A 19,376-nucleotide genomic window follows, 5' to 3' on the forward strand; every position below is an offset into this window, starting at 1 on the left:
CAGTAAGTCTTTATTGCGATTATTCATCATAAAAGACAATCTAAAACAGTAATACAAAATCCGTACAAGATAAAATTCATCATATACAAACTAGAAATTTGATTTTTGCTTAAAATCCAGTAACACACCGGTAGATAAATATTAAAAAATGTGCTAACATTGAATTAAATGTGCAAATAGGCAATAGACTAAGACAAAGCTAAAATATTTAAACTTAAGAACTCAGTGTGGGATGCAAGAACTGTAGGGACTGTAAAGATGCCCAAGTATGGTACCTATCTCAGATAGGAAGAGAAAATCAATTAATTCTGCAAATGAGCCTCACCCATTTTGATCCGGAGGGCCCATGCCCAGCTCAAAAATGTTGCTACACCAATTACCACTGGGTTGGTGGTATCGGTTTTCAGTATTCTACTTGCAACCTGTGCTGATCTTGTTCCCAATAGCATACAAACAGGTTTTAACCATACACGCCTGGGTTGTTGGTTCACGGGGCAAACAAATAAAAAGTGATCAATTGTTTCAATACAATCCAAACAAAATACACATTTGTCACTGCCAGTAGGATACCATCTACTGGATAACCAGCGTAATGGTAGGGTACCTACTCTAAACTGGTGGTCCAGTTTCGATCTAGAGGCTTCATGATGATATCCCAGTACACCTCTAGGCGGGTTCGTCCTTAACGCCAAGAAATATTGACGTCCAGGAGCTACCTACCCGAGAGGAGTACCTTTTCGTTTTGATCATGTCCCAATACACAGCACTATAGATCTTTTTAGATGGAAACACAGCTGTATCCAGCTTAGCCCAAAGCTCCCCCATCCCCATAGTTGTCAGTAAGGACTTAATTTCGGCAAGCCAAGAGATCTTATAGGAACCACCCAGCCCCTTAACTTCCATCAAGGCTTTGGCATATAAGGAGAGTTCCGGTGTGGTCCAAAGGCTTCGCCAAAACGCCAAAGGTCTATAGCGTGCCACATCCTCGACTGCCTGACAGCCAAGATCTAACAAAAGGGGGATGCGCGGGGAAGATTGGGGCAGGGCCACAGCTGACCTCAAAAATCTATTCTGTGCCGCAGCGAGTGAGGACAAATTACTGTATCCCCACAATTCGGCACCATACAGGATTGCGGGCAAAAGGTTTGAGCCATAGATTTTAACCAGTGGGGCAATTGGCTTGGTTTGGGACTGCCTATGTTCTTTGATCAAAGCGCCACCTAGTTGGGTGTGTTTTAATGCTAATATATCAATTTGTGGCTTCCAGCTCATTTTGTCACTATAAGTGACACCAAATACGTAAAAACAGGTGTCTGCTCCAAAGGGTCACCTCCCATGTGGACACTTGGTCTAACCGGCCTTAACCCGTGGAGCACCATAAACTTGGTTTTCCCCACGTTGACCTCCAGCTCATGTTTGCGACAACAAAACACCTCCAAACAAGACAGTGCTAGTTGTAATCCCTGCCTCGTCTTGGATATAAGCAGGGTGTCATCCGCGAACAGGAGCAGTGGGACTTTCATATCAGCAAGTGATGGTGCATCAGTCGGATAGTTGACAAAGTACTGAGTCACCCTTTTGATATATAAAGAAAACAGCGTGGAAGCCAGCACACACCCCTGTCTGACTCCTTTGCACACCTCAGACCCATCTGTTACCTCCCCTGGTTTGCCCCAGCGGACCTGGGCATAGGTGCGTTCGTGAAGTTTGACCAAGATTGCAACCAATTCCTTGGGCATTCCCGGTTCCAAAAGAACTCCCCATAGTTTGGCCCTTGGCACAAGATCAAAAGCAGATCTGAGATCTACAAAGGCCGCAAAAAGCATGCCCCCTCCAAGAAGCACCTCCTTCCAGTACAAAAGCACAAATCTAAATACCTGTTCTAGGGTCTCTATATGAGACCGAAATCCTGCCTGAAGAGGAGTTAAAATATCGGCTTCCGTCATCCAGCACTGTATTCGCCCCAGAACTAGGCGTGCTATTATTTTCTGTACCGCATCGATTAAGCTTATTGGGCGATAATTGGCCGGAGCAGAGCGATCACCTTTCTTAAAGATCGGCAAAATCTCTGCTCGAACCAAGAATCCGGGACAGATGCTCCACTAGCTAGGGCGTTTGCTAGTACGGTTATATAAGAGACCCAGATTACATGCTCGTACTTAAATAAATCTGCAGGAATGCAGTCAGGCCCGGGGCTTTTCCACACAGAATCGTTTTAAGCACAGACTCCACCTCGCTGTGAGCAAATACCAGCAGGGCATCACAACTGGGGGGCGTAACAATCTTGGCTTTGCCATCCAGGATCTTAAATTGGTTTTCAAAGTAGGTTACCCACTGCTGAGGCTCAACATGGTTGGTAGGTGTTAGTAGTTGAGGGCACTTCCCCCACTTAAGTAAGTGCCAGAAGTTGGTCATATTACGACCCCCACATGTCTGTAGCAGTTCCCTCCAGCGGTCTTCATCCCACATTCTTTTGGCGTCAATCTTTGCTGCCTTACAATATCAAGTATTAGGGAGTTTCTTCAGTGTTGGTCATTCTTTTTGTAAACGTTTCTGCTTACTTGAAAGTCGTGCTAATTAACTTTTGCCAACTGCTAACGTCAAAATTTAGGCTGGAATATTCTCCTGAATTACAGTAGCATGAGGATCCTCAGTTTTTCTGCAAAAAATAGACCTTAAGGATATATATATTTTTTGATTGGACTTTGAGCGTAAGCTAACTTATAACTCGGATCTGTACTTCTCCTTATCTGCTGCCCCCACGTCATCACTTGCACAAGATCGCAGCCTGTGTCCTCTCTCGGACGGGTGCTTGCTTCCTTGAATATTGTTACATCTGTGGTCAATCTCTGGGCACCCTGTATGCCCCTCCACCTCCTTTGTCCATCCCATTAAACCCCCACACAAGCAAACCTTGATTCACCACAGTGCAGTGGTTCCCGGGCACAAGCATAGTGTGAATCTTGGGCAGGGCACAAGTCCTAAAAAAAGAAGTGGGGGAACAAACCTAGTTTATCTGTATGCAAGTGGCATCGCAGCATGTGGCATTGCAGCGAGTGACATCACCGCGTGTGACATCACAGGAACAGGTATCACAAGAAGTGATATCAGATATTAAGCCCTCACATATATGTTTAGCAGGTGTATCATGAGTACATTTGAGCACATTGCAAACCCTCCTCATTTAGGCAGAAGATTCACACTTTTGTACGCTACATATAAAACAATGTTACCTTTTGTCAGCGTTAAGCTTTCTATAGCCATAATGCTTTAAAAGAAATAGTGATATTTAAATGATTACAATGCCTCCTCAAGGGTAATATGCGTATACAAATGCAATTTATTTTGTGCAAATACTGGGAAAGATCAACACATCTGGCGTTCTAATAGTGCATGCAAATCTCCTAAACAGAGCATGAACAAAGTGAAAAGCTGCCTCTCCTAAGTATGTATGAAGTGCTAACAAGGTGCGAGACTTTGTTTCCCCCTCTGCCGCATTTGCATCAGGTGTGAGGCTCCTGACTGCTGCCAGCCAGGAAACTCCAACAAAAGGAGGCTTCAATCAATCACAAAATTTATAGAGCGCACTACTCACCTGTGAGGGTGTGCTTGCGTGCGATGGCTGCGAGGAGGCTCATGTAGACATTGAAGAGGGTGGGGCTGAGCGAGGAGCCTTGGGGTACGCCGCAGATGATCTTGGTGGCTGCTGCACGGAAGGGCGGGAGACGGACTCTTTGGGTTCTGTTGGAGAGGAAGGAGGTGATCCATTCCAGGGCCTTTCCTTGGATTTCGGCGTGGTGGAGACGAGTTGTCAGGGTGCAGTGGCAGACCGTGTCGAAAGCAGCCGATAGGTCGAGGAGGATGAGGGCGGCGGTTTCCCCGTTGTCCAGCAGGGTCCTGATGTCGTCGGTGGCTGCGATGAGGGCGGTCTCGGTGCTGTGGTTCGCTCTGAATCCAGACTGTGATGGGTCGAGGGAGCCGTTGGTCTCGAGGAAGGCGGTGAGCTGCTTGTTGACTGTTTTCTCGATGACTTTTGCGGGGAAGGGGAGGAGCGAGATGGGGCGAAAGTACTTGAGGCCGGTGGGGTCTGCGGTGGGTTTCTTCAGGAGGGCATTGATTTCTGCGTGCTTCCAGCTCTTCGGAAAGGTGGCGGATGCGAGGGAGTTGTTGATGATGTCTCGGAGTTGAGGTGCGATGATGGAGTCCGCTTTGTTGAAGATGTGGTGCGGACAGGGGTCGGTTGGGGAGCCGGAGTGGATGATGTTTATCGTGTGGGTGGTGTCTTCGGTGCTGACGGGGGTCCAGGTGCGGAGGGTGGTGGTGGGGGGCGCTGGTTCGGTGGTAGGGTCTGTGGTCAGAGGGCCAAAGCTGTTGTGTATATCGGCGATCTTGCGGTAGAAGAACGTGGCGAGGGAGTTGCAGAGGTCTTGGGATGTCGTTGTTTCTGGCGTTGGGGTTGGAGAGCTCTTTCACGATGGTGAAGAGTTCCTTGCTGTTGTGGGCGTTGTTGTCCAGCCGTTCTTTGAAGGATGACCGTTTGGTGGAGCGGATCAGCTGGTGGTGTTCGCGGATGGCGTTCTTGAGGGATGTCATGTTTTCCTCTGATTGGTCGTGGCGCCGGGCTTTCTCGAGGGCACGGCAGGACTTCTTGGAGTCTTTAAGATCGCTGGTGAACCAAGAGGCTTTTTTGCTGTCGGGGTTGCTTGGGGGGTTCTTCAGTGGTGCGAGGGCATCGGCGCAGTCAGTGATCCACTGTGTGAGGTTGCGGGCTGCTTCGTTGGGGTCCGTCGAGTTGGTGGGTGGGTTTTGGCTCAGGGAGGTGGTGAGCTGGTCGGTGGTGATCTTGCTCCAGCATCGTCGGGGGGCTTGTTGCAGTCGGTGGTGGGTAGTTGTTTTCCTGAAGTTGAAATGGACACAGCTGTGATCGGTCCAGTGGAGTTCAGTAGCGTGGTTGAAGGAGACGTGGTTGCTGGAGGAGAAGACTGGGTCGAGCGTGTGGCCGGCTCGGTGGGTGGGGGTGTTGACCTGTTGCTTGAGTCCGAGGTTGGCGAGGTTGTCTAGCAGGGAGGTGGTGTTATTGTCCTTGTTGTTCTCCAGGTGGAAGTTGAGGTCCCCTAGGAGAATGTAGTCGGAGGAGGCGAGAGCGAGCGGGCTGATGAAGTCTGCGATGGCTTCGCTGAAGAGGGTGCGTGGTCCCGGGGGTCTGTAGATGAGGGTACCTCTGAGGGTGGTCTTGGGGTCGGTGTGTAGGCTTGATGAGCCGTGAGACTCGGCCTTTGTTATGGCCGAGTATCAAAGCTGGAGTCAGAAATAAGGGAGTCCCATCCCCGCCTGCACGTTCTTGTGATCGAACGCAGACAACAACGTGCAGGCGCTGCTGAATGTGTCCCAGTGTTTGGAAATTACACCAGGACGAATTGAGCATCTTTTTTAGTGGGGCCCAATTTCTTGGCAGGGTGGATGGCATCCACTCTGTGAAAGAAGTTGGGGGACGCCATCCACCCATGTGGCCCCCGACTCATGCCCTGGCCTTGGGGCACCCCGAGAGTGAAATCTGTTCGGCCTGCCATTCCAGCCCCTGAATTTGAGGCCGCTCTGCGATGCCCCGGCCGGGATAGCTGATAACACCTCCCGGGGTCGGATCTGCAGTGGGATATGGCATGGCGCATTTGTTGTGGTGAATGTTCCGGAGAGAGATGGGTGATTGTGCGCACAGGGAGGTGGGCCTTTATTCTTGCTGATCTCAAGAGGGGGCACCGCTGGTCACACCGTAAGAGGTGCTGCTGCAGAGCACAGGCGGCGTTGCCCAGCCCTTCCAACAGGCCCTCATCTGTGGACACGACGAGCCGCACAGTCGGGAGAGAGAGCAGGCAGGAGTGAAGCACCAGGGGAACCAGTATCTGCTGTCCTGGTGCGGAAGGAGACCCAGTGCTGCGGGCATGTGCTGCCCATCACAGGGACAGAGAGGGCCAGCTGCCCACCATAGGGACAAGGACAGCCTGCTGACACTCACTGGAGGGTTGGAGGCTGACATGTGCTATTGACCCTCACACGGGGAGTTTTAGCTACCCTCTCATGAGGGATGTCTGCTGTCCATCACAGGTGGATATTTGGGTTAGCCCTAACATCCTATACTCAAAATACCTGCCATTACCATCAGCCCAAAGATTGACCCCACCAATATCCTGTAATACTTACACCTCTGACCCGCACACAGTGATGCAAGCTGGCGGCTATAATGTCTGTTTGGCGTCACGTAGTGACGTGTGCGTGTACAACCAACAAATTGTCACCATTTTTTTGGGCTGCCTTTTTTTTTTTGCGGCCAAAATGGTAAATATTGCCATGCACTGCTAATTAACCCACATATGACATCACTCATTGCATCTTCTACAACATCATTGATAAAATCACTTCAACGTTTGTTGTAAAATTGTTGATGAGAATACTGTGCATGGCTGGGGCATGAATTATAGTTACCTTAGGGCACGAGTTATAGTTACTGGAGATAACTGTAACTATAAAGGCTGAATTACTATTGTTTTGTTTGTTGAAATCTGAAACTAACTAGAGCGGTCCTGTAACCTTTTTTTTTTTGTTGTGGGTATATATATATATATATATTTGGCGACTTGCACCATTAAAGAATAAATCAGCACTTAACTTTGTGGTCCGTATCCGTTTTTGCTATATAACTTGGAGAGAAACAGGAATTTTGTGTGTGTGTATATATATATATATATATATATATATATATATATATATATATACACACACTCGAACACATGCAAAGTAATTTAAATATATTTGGCAGACTATAACTTAAACATTACTGAGGTCTGTGAAAGGGTAGTGGTCTGCAGAGTGCCTAATCCATCCAGTTCTCCTTAACATATTTACTAATATTTGAACAGTAGCAACACAGAAACGAAAGCTGCTGCACATGCTTGTGTTAAAGGGAGTGAGAAAAATGTACCATAGCTACTAAGATATGGCACATACACTGGCGGATTTCTGGCTGCCATGCGCCAATGCACACACATTGTTCCATAAGGCAAGGGTGTGTGTGTTTTCTAAAGCACAGGTTTTTTTAATGCTTTTGTTCTTTTTCTGGAAAGGACTCTTCCTATAAAAAACTATCCTTGAAAATGTTTCCCACTTTGTATGAGTGCTATACAATGCAGCACGCATGCAAAGTTGGAAAAATAAGGAAAATGAAGGCTTTTCTCCTCGTTATGCCTGCTTGTAGAGGGAGTAAGGTTTTGGTGCAAATCCCTCTCCACGAATGTTAGTAGATAGAGATTTGTGTCAAAACACATGGGTGGGTGCATAGGAACGCCCATGTACCTCCCACACAACGCGCCCAGGACTCAAAGTAGAGCATACTGCAACTTTGTTTTACTTTGAGGAACCTTCCAATGCAGTCCAAGCTTTGCATTGGATAGTGAATCCCACCCCAACTCTTTGCGTTGGGTTTGCATGACTCGTGTCGCAAACGTGTTGCAAAGCGTTAGATAATCTGAGTTTAAGTTTATTCTACAGTCTCTCTGATAAACTCTTATGCCCTTTTTTGCCTGAAGCGTTTCTGAAACCGTCCCTCTGTATATCTCATACCTCATCTCTTTCCTCTCCAGCGCCTTCTTCTCACTCACTCCTGTACATATCTCCTTCCCTTTCCCTCTCCTCACACACAAAATGCAGCCACTCACCTATAAGCACTGCCTTTTCTATATCGTTTGCCTTGTCTGATTCGTCTGGAATCACATTTACAATTGGCACACCTGACCATTGCTCTATGCGATCTGCAAAGAGGCCAAGGACTGGAAGAACGTGCATTCTAAACCCCTCTATGACCCACTGATGGGCCCTGTGAAACTTTTGCCCTCCCTTGGACCTAAACTCCAGTCGTGACCCATTATAAAACCGATCCACAACCTGAACTCACCCATATAAATAGAGACCGCTCTTTTCAGAGCACGAAAAAATGCATGAAAAAATACAGAAACTCAACATCCTGAACAAATCGAATACTGTTTAGGAATTCAATAGTAAGTGAAACCATGAAATGTAAATGGGAATAACATCGCTTTTCCCAGGCTGCGAGGATAGTGTCTGATTTTGCGGTCTCCAGCTGCGTTCTGGTGGTGGGGCACGGGAGGGTGGAGGGTTTTCAGGACAATTTCAGATGGGGCACCGGCCCACAGAGAACCCCTTTCCCCCAGCAACGCCACTATTGCAGTGACAACGTTTAGAGTAGTACTCCACAAATAGAATCATGTGTCAGTAATAAATCCGCCCTTTTAAGGAGTTGTTTCCACAATTCATTATATACTCAGTCCTGGGGGCCTGTTCGTAAATGGATGTTTTCCCATTCATTCCTCTGAAGTTATCTTGTTGTGGAATGTCTGGCTGTGTCCCAAGCGCCAATCCTCTGCCAAAATAAACACAGTGTGTTCATGGGACGTTTTTGTGACATGACTGTGTATTTTCTTTTAACTCGCATTCCTTTTACAGGGCAGTAAAGAGCTGTATATTCTTTGTTACAAAATGCAGCCCGCTAATAAGAGCCTGCGCAAACGGCGCCTACCTTTGAATTAGCTTGTCGCCTCTTTAATGTGGACGTTTGATCCTGCACACAAATTCAGGAAGTGATTTGTTGTATCAAATTAAGTATCGGTACAGAACATTTCATCATCCTAACAAGGTGCAGTCTAGAACCTGCCGGTGGTCGAAATTACGCAAATGATAGCAAGTAATGTTTGTGAATTCGTGACTAATGCTATTTTGATTTGTTATTGTGAGTCGATTAACCTTATTTTCAAAATAAGTTCCTAGTGTGGAGGGAGCTTGATGCTGTAGTTGGGAGCAGTGTGCAGCACGTTGATACTCTACAAAGCCTTAAATAATGTTGAATAAGCAAAAGATTAAGACTTGGACCTCGGAAAAGAATATTTAAAGTGGTTAATTCTTTCCTGAATAGTTCAGTTTGTGATGATTTTACTAAATTGTGTCCAAATCCATACTTCTTAAGGATTGTGGTTTTCTTTGTTTGTTAAACAGTCAGTTTTCCAGTTCCTGGGACTGTTAGTTTATTTATATATTTATTTATTTATGAGTTTTATATAGCGCTAGCTAGACCCGAAGCTATCAGAGCGCTTTACATGTTATGTGCATAAATTTACATGAGGTACGTGAAGAGTTGTATAGGCCACACACATATGTGGTTTATTGCTAATTCCTCAGGACCATAAATTATGTTGTGCTATAAAATGTTATCCAATAACCCCTTTGCATACTTGGCTCTTGTAGAAACAAAGGCGAGCAGTCAGCATCACTCTAGGGCGTGGTTTAAGTTTGAGTTCAGTGACACACTTTATTTACATTCAGCTAAACGCAGGATAATTAGAAATGAGATGAACAAAATGTGAGGATCCTAGCAGTCTCTGAAGACAAAATGTGGCTGTGGATGGATTTTTCAGGACTTGGAGCAAGTTATTCAGCCTTTGAGCTCAAAAGAAGTCTAAATGGAGTGCTTGCCAAAACTCGGTAAACAAAACTCCGGATCGGACTTAATTTCGAAAGAGCGGTGTGGTCAAATTTCAGTACAAGGTACCAAGAGAGTGGCTGGAATCCAAAGGGGCACCTCATGGTTAGCTTTCAGTGGTCAAGGGTTCCTATATCTAGGTTTCTACTGGTCATGGGCTAAATGTTACAGTGCCCAGGGGGACACACTGGGCCTATTATGCAATTAACATGGAGCCTTCCGTGCAGTATTATCCTATTCAGAAGGGTTTCTCTGTGCCCAGTTATCTTTAGAAACTTTTGTGAGACAAGTCTTTTACTTTACCCGTGCTTAGAGGTTTTAATCAGTGGGGGTTAAATGCCAAGACAAACAGGTGGGGTGATTTGTCCTTGAAGCAAAATCAGACAACTCTAGGGGTTTGGGCCTAGGTGGGGGAGACTCTTATAAAAATCAAACATCCCTATGTTAACCCAAAAACTAGCTCCCAAAATATATTGGAGATCCCACCCATGTCAATCGGATGAATGTAGGATGCCAATGGATTGTTAGGTCTCAGTGTTAATTTTTTTTTTCAAACTTGTTTTTATTGGTACCATTGCATTATATCACATCATAAACATTTGTCATATACATATTCAGTGTTCATTTAACAAGAACTCCAGGGCTCAGTAAGTTTGTGTGTAGGTCACTGGACAAGGAGGCGGCAAGTTTCCTTATCTGTAATTAGGAAGGCAGATTATTTGTGATAGAGTTGGGCTAGCCCAAATGGCACATCTTGGAGTAGCAGTTTTCAAACATCTCAGGTGGCTGATAGTGGTCAAAGTTTTCTGTTGGCAGCACCCACGAAATCCAGGGCACTCTGGACGCACCAGGGATAGATATTTAGTTTTGAGTCCAGCAGCAAGTTCAACTCCTGGCATCTTCGGAACTGCAAGAGTGACAGAGGTTGTTCAGACTTTAGGATTCGGAGCAACCTGCTACAGCTTATAAGGCTCTCTCCTAAGTCGTGGCATAAAGAAGAAAACCTCTGTGCTCCTCTTGGGTTGGGAACAATGCGATACAAGGACCCACAAAGGTAAAGACGACATGATGTAGTACTTGGAAGAGGCAAACAAGCCACACTCACAGTTCTGCCATGCCTCTTTAGGTCCAATAGCTGCTCAATGTTCCTGAAGTCCTCGATTCAGTTCTGGCCAACTGAACTGCCTGGTCCTGATAGCTGCTGGGTGACTTGCTTCCTCAAGACAATCTCCATACCTGTTTCTGCTCAGCGTTGCTCTTAGTGCTCTTGATCAGCTTTCTCTTTCATGTATAATCACAGCAGCAGGGCATAGATTTCGTCCCAGTCATGAGGGAAACAGCAACATGGATAGGCTTGTTTCTGGCCATCATTTCACTGTCTTAGTTAAGTAGAGCTTCTTCTAGCAATACAAAGTACTATATACTGTCTCAGGAGGGCAGCATTTATCCTATCCTGGGGCTCTAGCAGGAAGCAGTGGTACGCAGATTTCAAGTTTTCTTTTGATATTTGAACTATCAGCAAATCAGAGTAGAGGGCATGTTCACAGACTTTTTGCTCGGGCTTTTGCAGGACAGGGAAGGGGTAGGCACCAAATGGCCAGGTTGTAGATTCAGGACAAAGCTAGCTAGGCACTTAATAGAAGTGATTCAAGGCTGCATCCAGCACAGCTTGGTGGAAATGAGTAGCTTGATTACTTTTGTTGGGTAAAAGAAGTCTTGACGTGCTGGTAGAGAATAGATGTATGTTCCCCAGGTCACTCATCAACGGTTTATGCAGCCTGTAGGTTATCATGCCTGCACAAAGGACGAATAAAATCTGCAGAAAAAAAACACATTTTTTGCAACCTTGTTTTTTTCCATAGGACAATATTCACAACACGCATTGTCTCCCATCCAAGCAACGTATATATAACAAACTGCATATAGTAAATACACATGTATGTGGAGAGCTGGAAGGACCCCAGTAATGGAGCACCCTCCCTTATCAGAGTAAGGTGTACAGTTTGGGTGCATTCCTAATCACATAATCTGGTACTCTGCTGGGAAAGCAACACTTAAGTGAAGACGAGTGGTCTCACTCACAAAAGACAACTGTGGACAAAAACACATGGGAATCCAGAGTCATGCAAAAATAGGATCAAATGATACATCTGACAAATGGCTAGGTCTTATTAATGGGAGGAGGCATTACAGCCACCCGTCTCTCTCTCTCTCTCTCTCTCTCTCTCTCTCTCTCTCTTCTCCCCCCCCCCCCCCCCCTCCTTCATTTGTGAATGTTTAGGGTACATCTGATGGCATAAGCTGGAACTATGTCCTCACATACATTTCCTGGAAAGTCTCCAAGTGTTTACCTTGCTGGAACGATTATCATCCATTCTCCTTTTAAAGTGACAGTATTAAGATCTGTTCCTGCCTTGATGGCAAGAGCCTAAAACAAAATACATCTCATGCACCTAAACCTTTAACGATTTCCAGATAATCGCACAGTGAAAAGGGGATTTGGAAAGAGAAGAAACAGCAGCTACGAGGCTGTAATCCGTTATCTCGTAAGACTTCTAGTTCATTGTTCATAAGTAACTGTTGTCCAAAGGGTTCTACCTGGAAATAAACGGAACAGTGTACGTTCTTGATTATAACTTGTATGTGACTCGTAAATTATAGTATTCATGTAGGATTCAAATTCCTTATGCTATTAGCTTCAGTTTCTGACCCAAATTCCCTGGTGTAGGATGTTACTTTCCGCTACATTATCTGCAACGTTCATAGGGTTTATTTATAATTGCACATTAACATTTGTCTGAATTGATTACTGAAATCTGATAATAGTACCCACCTAAGAAAACAGTAGTTTGCTTTACATTTACCAAATAACACAATCGTGTTCCCTGAAGAAGTTCAACTCATTGGTGGCCTCTAAAAGTCTGTCCTTTAACATCAATATCCATAGTGGGCTGTTCCCGGTCAACCACTATTGAATCCGTTTTGGAATCAAAGAAAACAAAATTGAGAGGGTTTTAACCAATTTCATCATCACTCAAAATAAAAGAAACGTTCTCCGAAAGTTTCATGATCCAGGAATACCCACTTAAATCCAAAGAGATTCTCTCCGCAGGCCCTTGAAGAGATGTCTCATTTTAGAAAGTAGCAAATACCACATCTAATGCATTGTTCTCGCATGTTCTTTCAAGACTTCCTCGGCCATTAGACATCTCAAAAGACTTCAGCATTTCACTAGAATTTACATCTTCCAATTCCTGTTTGCAGTTTAGTTGGTCATATCTTGACTCCAAGATAAGCTGTATCTTCATGGCATTTTAATGCAATTAAGGCAAGTAACAGAAACTTTATTTCTAACACTACTTATTTTATGGCTTTTGTGACGCGCTGCTAATTGCACAATACAAACCTCGGAGCACGCAAGTAATTTCTAATTCCGGGACTTGAATTTAGTAAGAGTTTATCAGTTTACCTTTATTTAGCATATTCATGAATGGGATATTAGACGGATTAATGGCCGTCAAACAATGCCACAAGTTTAGAGACCAGCTGCCAGGGAGCTATTTCTCCAGCACCTCAACCACCCCTACCTTTTTGTTTCTCCAGGTTAAATCAGAGGTGAGATCCTCAAGGTGGTGTTAAGATGGAGCTATTTCAGGACGGGTTGTAACCATATCTCCTGACCTTTACCCAGGCTGAAAACTTCATTGAGGTTTCCCTATTTAGCAACTATGCCTGGCAGGAGCGAGTTGAACGCTGTTGTACTGTTACCCCGCTCACGGGCTGAGAGCTGCTGGGAGTTTACCCAGATGCCACAATATGCAGGCAGACCATTTCCATGGTGCTCATCAGCTATATCTACTTGGACAGCTCACAGTGCTCTTCGATATGTCGAGCATTAGCTCTAGCACCAGATCACTTAAATGATCTACAGTGAAAGATCGGTGAATGTGTTAGACCCTGTGCGAAGAAAGCGGTTTGTTATATGGTGTGGTTGTGCTACCTCACTGTGTAATAAACTCACCAACTCGTCTTGAGTCAAGTCAGGTTCATTAGCAAGACCTTGGGTAGCTGCGGCTTTGAGCAGTCAGGCTTCATCAAAGGAGCAAGTGTAAAGCGTTTAGAAGTTCCAAAACAGCTAAACAAGAAAGAAACACGGCACAAAGGAAATCCAATACATTTAATAAAATAGCTCTTATTTTTATGAATGTGTAGAAACCAGAAAGAACTAAATCCACCTGAGGGTTCCTGAGATATAAATTATTAAGCAATTATGAAATCACTGCTTTTCATTAAAATTGAAAACTAATATTGGCAACTACCTCAGTTCGCAGTTACTTTGAAAAACTTTGTAAAGTTGTGTTCGGTTTCCCTGACTCATCTTGGGCGACGACTCCTCTAAGGAGCAAGTTACACGGGCCAGTGAGGCTTGGCAGGACAGTCACCTTGCAGTCCAAGCAATCCCCAATTCAGTTCCAGACACTATGGGTGGTTCCAGGGAACAGCAGGGCAGTCTTTCTTTGGTCCTCTCACTAGTGCAAAGGTGATATGCGGTCTGATTGTCACTTTTATGTCCACAACTTGCCCTCCGGAGATCCGGTGACTACTAGTCCCCTCCTGCCGTATGACGACCTCCTGCAATGTGTTGCATCTATCTATCCTAGAAGGAAATATTCTGCCTACTCCCAAGATGGCAGAACCCCTTTATCTGTGTGGAGCTTGGTAGTCCACCCTAGGCGTGTGACTAAGTCAGGGCTACATGCCAATGGGAAAACTGTTTGTTCACGGTTTCCCCCTGTCTTCCCCTGACACTAACCTTTCCAAAGGAGAACAAAAGCAGCCCTCCTTTTGTGTCTAATCCATTTGCACTTCAAAGGCAGCTTCCTCTTTGAAGCTCCCCTTATGAGCTCACACCCTGTTTGGCCATCCTGCCCAGGGGAGGTAATACCTCTTCCAACTGTAGGCCTTTTTTTTCATACTGTCGTTCACACCTTCCCCCCAGGAGGTCAGAAGACTGTCTCGTGGCTTGCAACTGTAAATGATCACTGGAAAACCTTGGCAACAGAGTGCAAACTTTCTGAAGTTGAAAAGTTACATTGAATTCAACTTGGGCATCTGGTTAGGTTTAATGTAACAATTCTTTTGATACCTAGAAGCACCACATTTATTAGTCCCATTCAGAAGTTAACACAGCTGAATTGTCAGATATATCACCGTACTTGCCAATGAGGCTACTATAATTTCTAAAGCAAAAACAACAATTTGGGGTTTTTACTTTTAGGACTCAAACCAACACATGTCTTGCTTTTTTATTTAAATAGATGACTCCACCGGGGGGGGCTCTATAGGCCTACCTTAGGAAGACATATTTATTGAAAGGAAAGTTCTGGAATTTGTCATTAGTTTAAATGGTGAAGTCGAGTTAGCAGTTTGAAAACTGCTCTGCCAACCAACAATGACAGGCTGAAAGTCTTGGTTTGTCTTGTCACATCCGTGGTAGCACAAAAAGTGCTGCAGTCCACAAGTGACACTTTAACTTACAGGCCCTGAATACCCCTTGGGCCATATACTAGGGACTTAGTTAACTTATGCCAATTGTGAGTGAGCCCCTTACTCACTCCAAACCAAGGGTCAGAGCACTGGCACTGAGGTTTGGCTAGTAGGCCTCAGTGCAATCTGAGTCAAAAAACAGAAGCATCAGTCCACAACTATGGTGATGATCATTTGCTTACACCCTGGCAATCCTGGAATCTAGTCGCAAGAACTAAATAGAGGCCTCATTGTGAACATTGGATTGGGAAGCTGTTTCTGGTACAATAAGATGGGAAGAAAAAAGACTCATTCTAGCAGAGGCCAGGAGCAAGGCTCAGTCAGGTCCAGTTGGTTCTGGTCAACTGGGAGGTTACAGGGAGGCCTCTGGAAGCTTGTTGTGTCCCTGTAGCTCACACAACCAACTGACCCTTAGAGTCACTTTGAGCTGCCTGAGTTCACAGCAAGAAGTCCAACCTTCCTTCTTCAGTCAGTCTCTTCCTCAGACAGAAGGACAGTCCTACTTCTGAATCTTCTTCTTTTATACCTGGTGTCAGCCTTTGTGTGACCTGTTCTCAAAACTGGTTCTAGTAAATTCTTACCGTCCCCTGGGTCCAACCCATTTAGAGTGACAAAGGCAAGGGCGGGTCTGGTGTCTGGTTACTTTGTGTGTGCTACAGGCAGGTCCCTTTGAAATGTAATGAGGGCAGGGTGCAGCTCCTCCCCAGACATTTTGTCAGAAAGACCCTCTCCCCTCAAACCTAGGCTTCCTTTGTCTCACTGTCTGAAAGCAATACACAACCGCAACAGCAGGGCAGTTGACAGTCATATGACCTAGGACAACGGAAGAAAGGGATATTTGGTTAAAGCAGACAAATGCTAACTTTCTTAAAGTGACATTAAAAAATTATAACTTAAAATCTGTTTATTCTTTTTGCCAGGTCAAAATAGCAATTTAAAGTTGCAGCACAGGTTGCAGTGGCAGGCCTGAGACATGTTGTACAGTGCTACTTTAGTGGGTGGCACACAGCCCACTAATCGTATCTAATTTACACTACCTTGGTAGAGTTAGTACCATTTACCAGAGATTGTTAGGTAAATTAAATGAACCAATATGGTGTAGTCCACTTTTACCATATTTTCAGGACAGAGCACAAACACTTTAGCACTGGTTAGCAGGGATGAAGTGCACAGAGTCCTAATGCCAACAACAATAACTTCAGCAAGGTAAGGGAGTGAAGGAAAAAGGTTTGGGAGAACACCAGGCCAAGGATATCAGGTCTAACAAATCTTAACAGGAAAGGAAGTAGCGACTTAGGGCAGAAGTTGTCATGATCTGCTAGGCTGAAAGAAAACCTTCTCAGTAGCAGAGCATCCACTGCTGTGTTAAAACAGGCAGATACGTTGCTGCTGCTTAAGGACTGGTTAAGAAGATAGCAGAACATGGGTCCTATAATAGCAACATGTTTTGCTGAGAAGTGGTCTTTAGCAATGGTAACTAAGGCCAACAAACATAAATTCAAACATCAGACAGGTCCACTCATATAATTGTATCTGGATTTTGGAAACTCTATCTGATTCTGCCCAGCAAGATACTTCACCATCTACAGCTTGTCCAAAATGCAGCCGGTAGACCTCTAATGGGTTCCCAACACCACGATCATATCATTTCGATACTGAGGGACATTCACTGGCTCCTGATTAGGAAAGTAATATTTTCAAAAGACATGAAATTATACACTACGTTATACATTAAACTGGAAACCTACATTTGAACTACACACTCCAAATTGTACATTAAGCTCAGCAGATATATTTCTGTTGAACATTTCCAAAAACAAAATCTGTCACATTCAGAGATAGGGCTTTTTTGTTCCCCGCCTCAAAGATATGAAAAAAATCATCCTCTTTATCTTCAAGCTCCCTCTCCTCTACTGGAATTTTCGAGGAAACTGACCTTTAATTTTGAAGCTGCTTTTTTAATTTCTTACCTGTTATGTCTTCAAATAATGCCAAGAAACTCTTGCATGCACTTACAAATACAATGTCTCATAACAGTCTATAAGACAAACAATAGATTAAAAGTAAAGGTCAAGGGTCTTCATAATGTAAGGAAAAGCAGTGGTGGCAGTTGTAATAAAAATGAATAACCAGTTGCAGAAAATTTGGGAAACAAACCATCACTACCAGAGTTATGCTGTATTAATTATTTAGATGTCTTCCATTGCAGGATTGATCCCTTCCAATTTGAGTTTTCTTCTTTGTAAGTTTCTTCTCAAGCTGCCTGAATTCTTCATCATGAGTGACCTACCAAGAACTTAAAAAGTTGGAATGTGAGTGGCAGAAGATGGAGGTAGAGATGGAATAATGATAGCAGAGGTCAGGTTAGGATCTTGGCCCCTTACCATTAGCATCTCACATTCAATCACTCCCATTACATCACTAAGGACATATTGTGTGGCTAAGGCATGCACACTGTCCTCAAACTCCAGGTTAATGTTTCCTTCTTGACCGATGTTACTCTGTGGCATCCACCAGCTCCTAAGGAGACCCAGATGTACCTCCAGTCATAGATGAATTTAATATGTTGTGTTGGGTTGATTGGGCTTTCAAAAGAGACCCTATCTCAAACTCCTAAACTGAACTATGCAAGGACCTGAAAAGGTGTACCGCCCTTAAGTGGTCTTATCAATGAATGGTGTTCCTTTTAAGGGGCATAGGAATTTATGAAATAATTATTTTTACAACTAGGGCTTGTTCTAGTTACATTTTTAGATGTAATTGTGAGGAAAAGTGTGTATTGCCAATATTCTACTACTTATGCAAGAGCATTTTGACTATAACCGTTATGTGATCATACTCAGTGACTCCCCTCTAATTCTACATTCATCATGATGTTCACATTTCTGAATTATATGGTGTTGCTGGGTTTTGAAATATGCACAAAATTGTGTTCCATTTAACCCGCTTATTATAGTGTTCGTTTTTGCTTTCTTGTCCTTACTTATGTGAAACATAAGTGCAGCATTATATTAATTCGGGCAAGCATCCCAATATAACACAACTTCAGATTACATAATTTCTATAGATGTAAATGTAAGGCAACAATGCCATTCTTTTTTTTCCAACTCTGTTTATTAAACATTGGCTGGCCTACAGCAGATGTTAAATATAACCACAGTTATGATAAGTAATCCGGATAACATTTACCTTACAGTTTACAATTGAAACCATCAGTGACCCATTACAATTCTTCACCATTTACCTCTATATTGTTCCCTTCCCTGCGGGTTCCGCCTATCTGACTGTAGGGCGAGAAACATAGACTGCCTCTATGGGCATTCTATTTGCCCCACAAAGAATGCCATTCTTAGTGGTCCAGTAATACTAAAGCATAATTAGGGAGACACTAAACTAGACTGCACTAAACTAGTAGTAAGCATAAATAGGCTGTAGCATAAAAAGTTACAGGAAACGTCACAGTTGAGGCTAGCAAGGCCTACGAATAGACCTTTATGCTTCACTGGAAGAGACGTCAGTAGAGCTGGGACACGAATGTAGATTGTTTCTAACATCATGTCTCCTTCTTTTGACAGTCCTCCTTTGGTGAAGTAGCCCTCACTGAAACAATGCAAAATGGCTGCAGTAGTTTATCCCCACTGGATGGATTAGTCCTTCCTTTGTATAGAATGCCAGGGACAGCACCACTTTCTGTTCTTTGTTGTGGAAGGCTACAGTGGGCTGAGGGAAAGGAATCAAACAACTATAGTCCACACTGTGTGCATCCGGCTGAAAAAAAACACACATATCGTTTGATACATGGAGCTCATTTCACTCCCAGCACAGGGTGGGTGCAGCAACACCACAGTAAGAGAAAACTCTAAATGTTCTATCCATAAAGAGAAGATAAAGGGTGCTGAGGCCCAGTGAGAGCAGCAGCCTTAACGGAAACGCGGCAACCTTGTCAGTATTGTGGCAAAGCAAGATCTGTCTCAATAATGTAACAACTGTTTACAGTACTTGCTCCCTAAACTTTTCCAGTCCAATACTAAACTGAAGCTCATCAGGCTAGTCTTCAGGTCTTGAGAGATCTTCTAAAACATTAAAGTATTCCCTTTCTACTCAGATTACAAGACCAAAGAGATGCAGCTATGGGCTCCATGCTTCTGGAACAAGGCTGATTTGCTAATTTCTCTTTGTCTGGAGCAGTACAGTAAGCAAACACAACCGATTGGAATGGTACCCAGAGTAATTACCATTGACTGAAATGTATTCACGCATTTTACCCGTCATCTTTTTGTTAGGT

At 44.2% G+C, this 19,376-nt stretch overlaps 1 protein-coding gene across 1 annotated transcript in view; it reads left to right on the forward strand.

The window, feature by feature from the left end:
- Positions 1–19,376, forward strand: part of LOC147728534 (DNA excision repair protein ERCC-8-like) — a 64,296-nt gene that overhangs the window by 25,469 nt on the left and 19,451 nt on the right. The window lies entirely within an intron of this gene.

The sequence above is a fragment of the Lissotriton vulgaris genome, chromosome 3_1 (genome assembly GCF_964263255.1).
Source record: "Lissotriton vulgaris chromosome 3_1, aLisVul1.2, whole genome shotgun sequence".
NCBI classification, from domain to species: Eukaryota; Metazoa; Chordata; class Amphibia; order Caudata; family Salamandridae; genus Lissotriton; species Lissotriton vulgaris.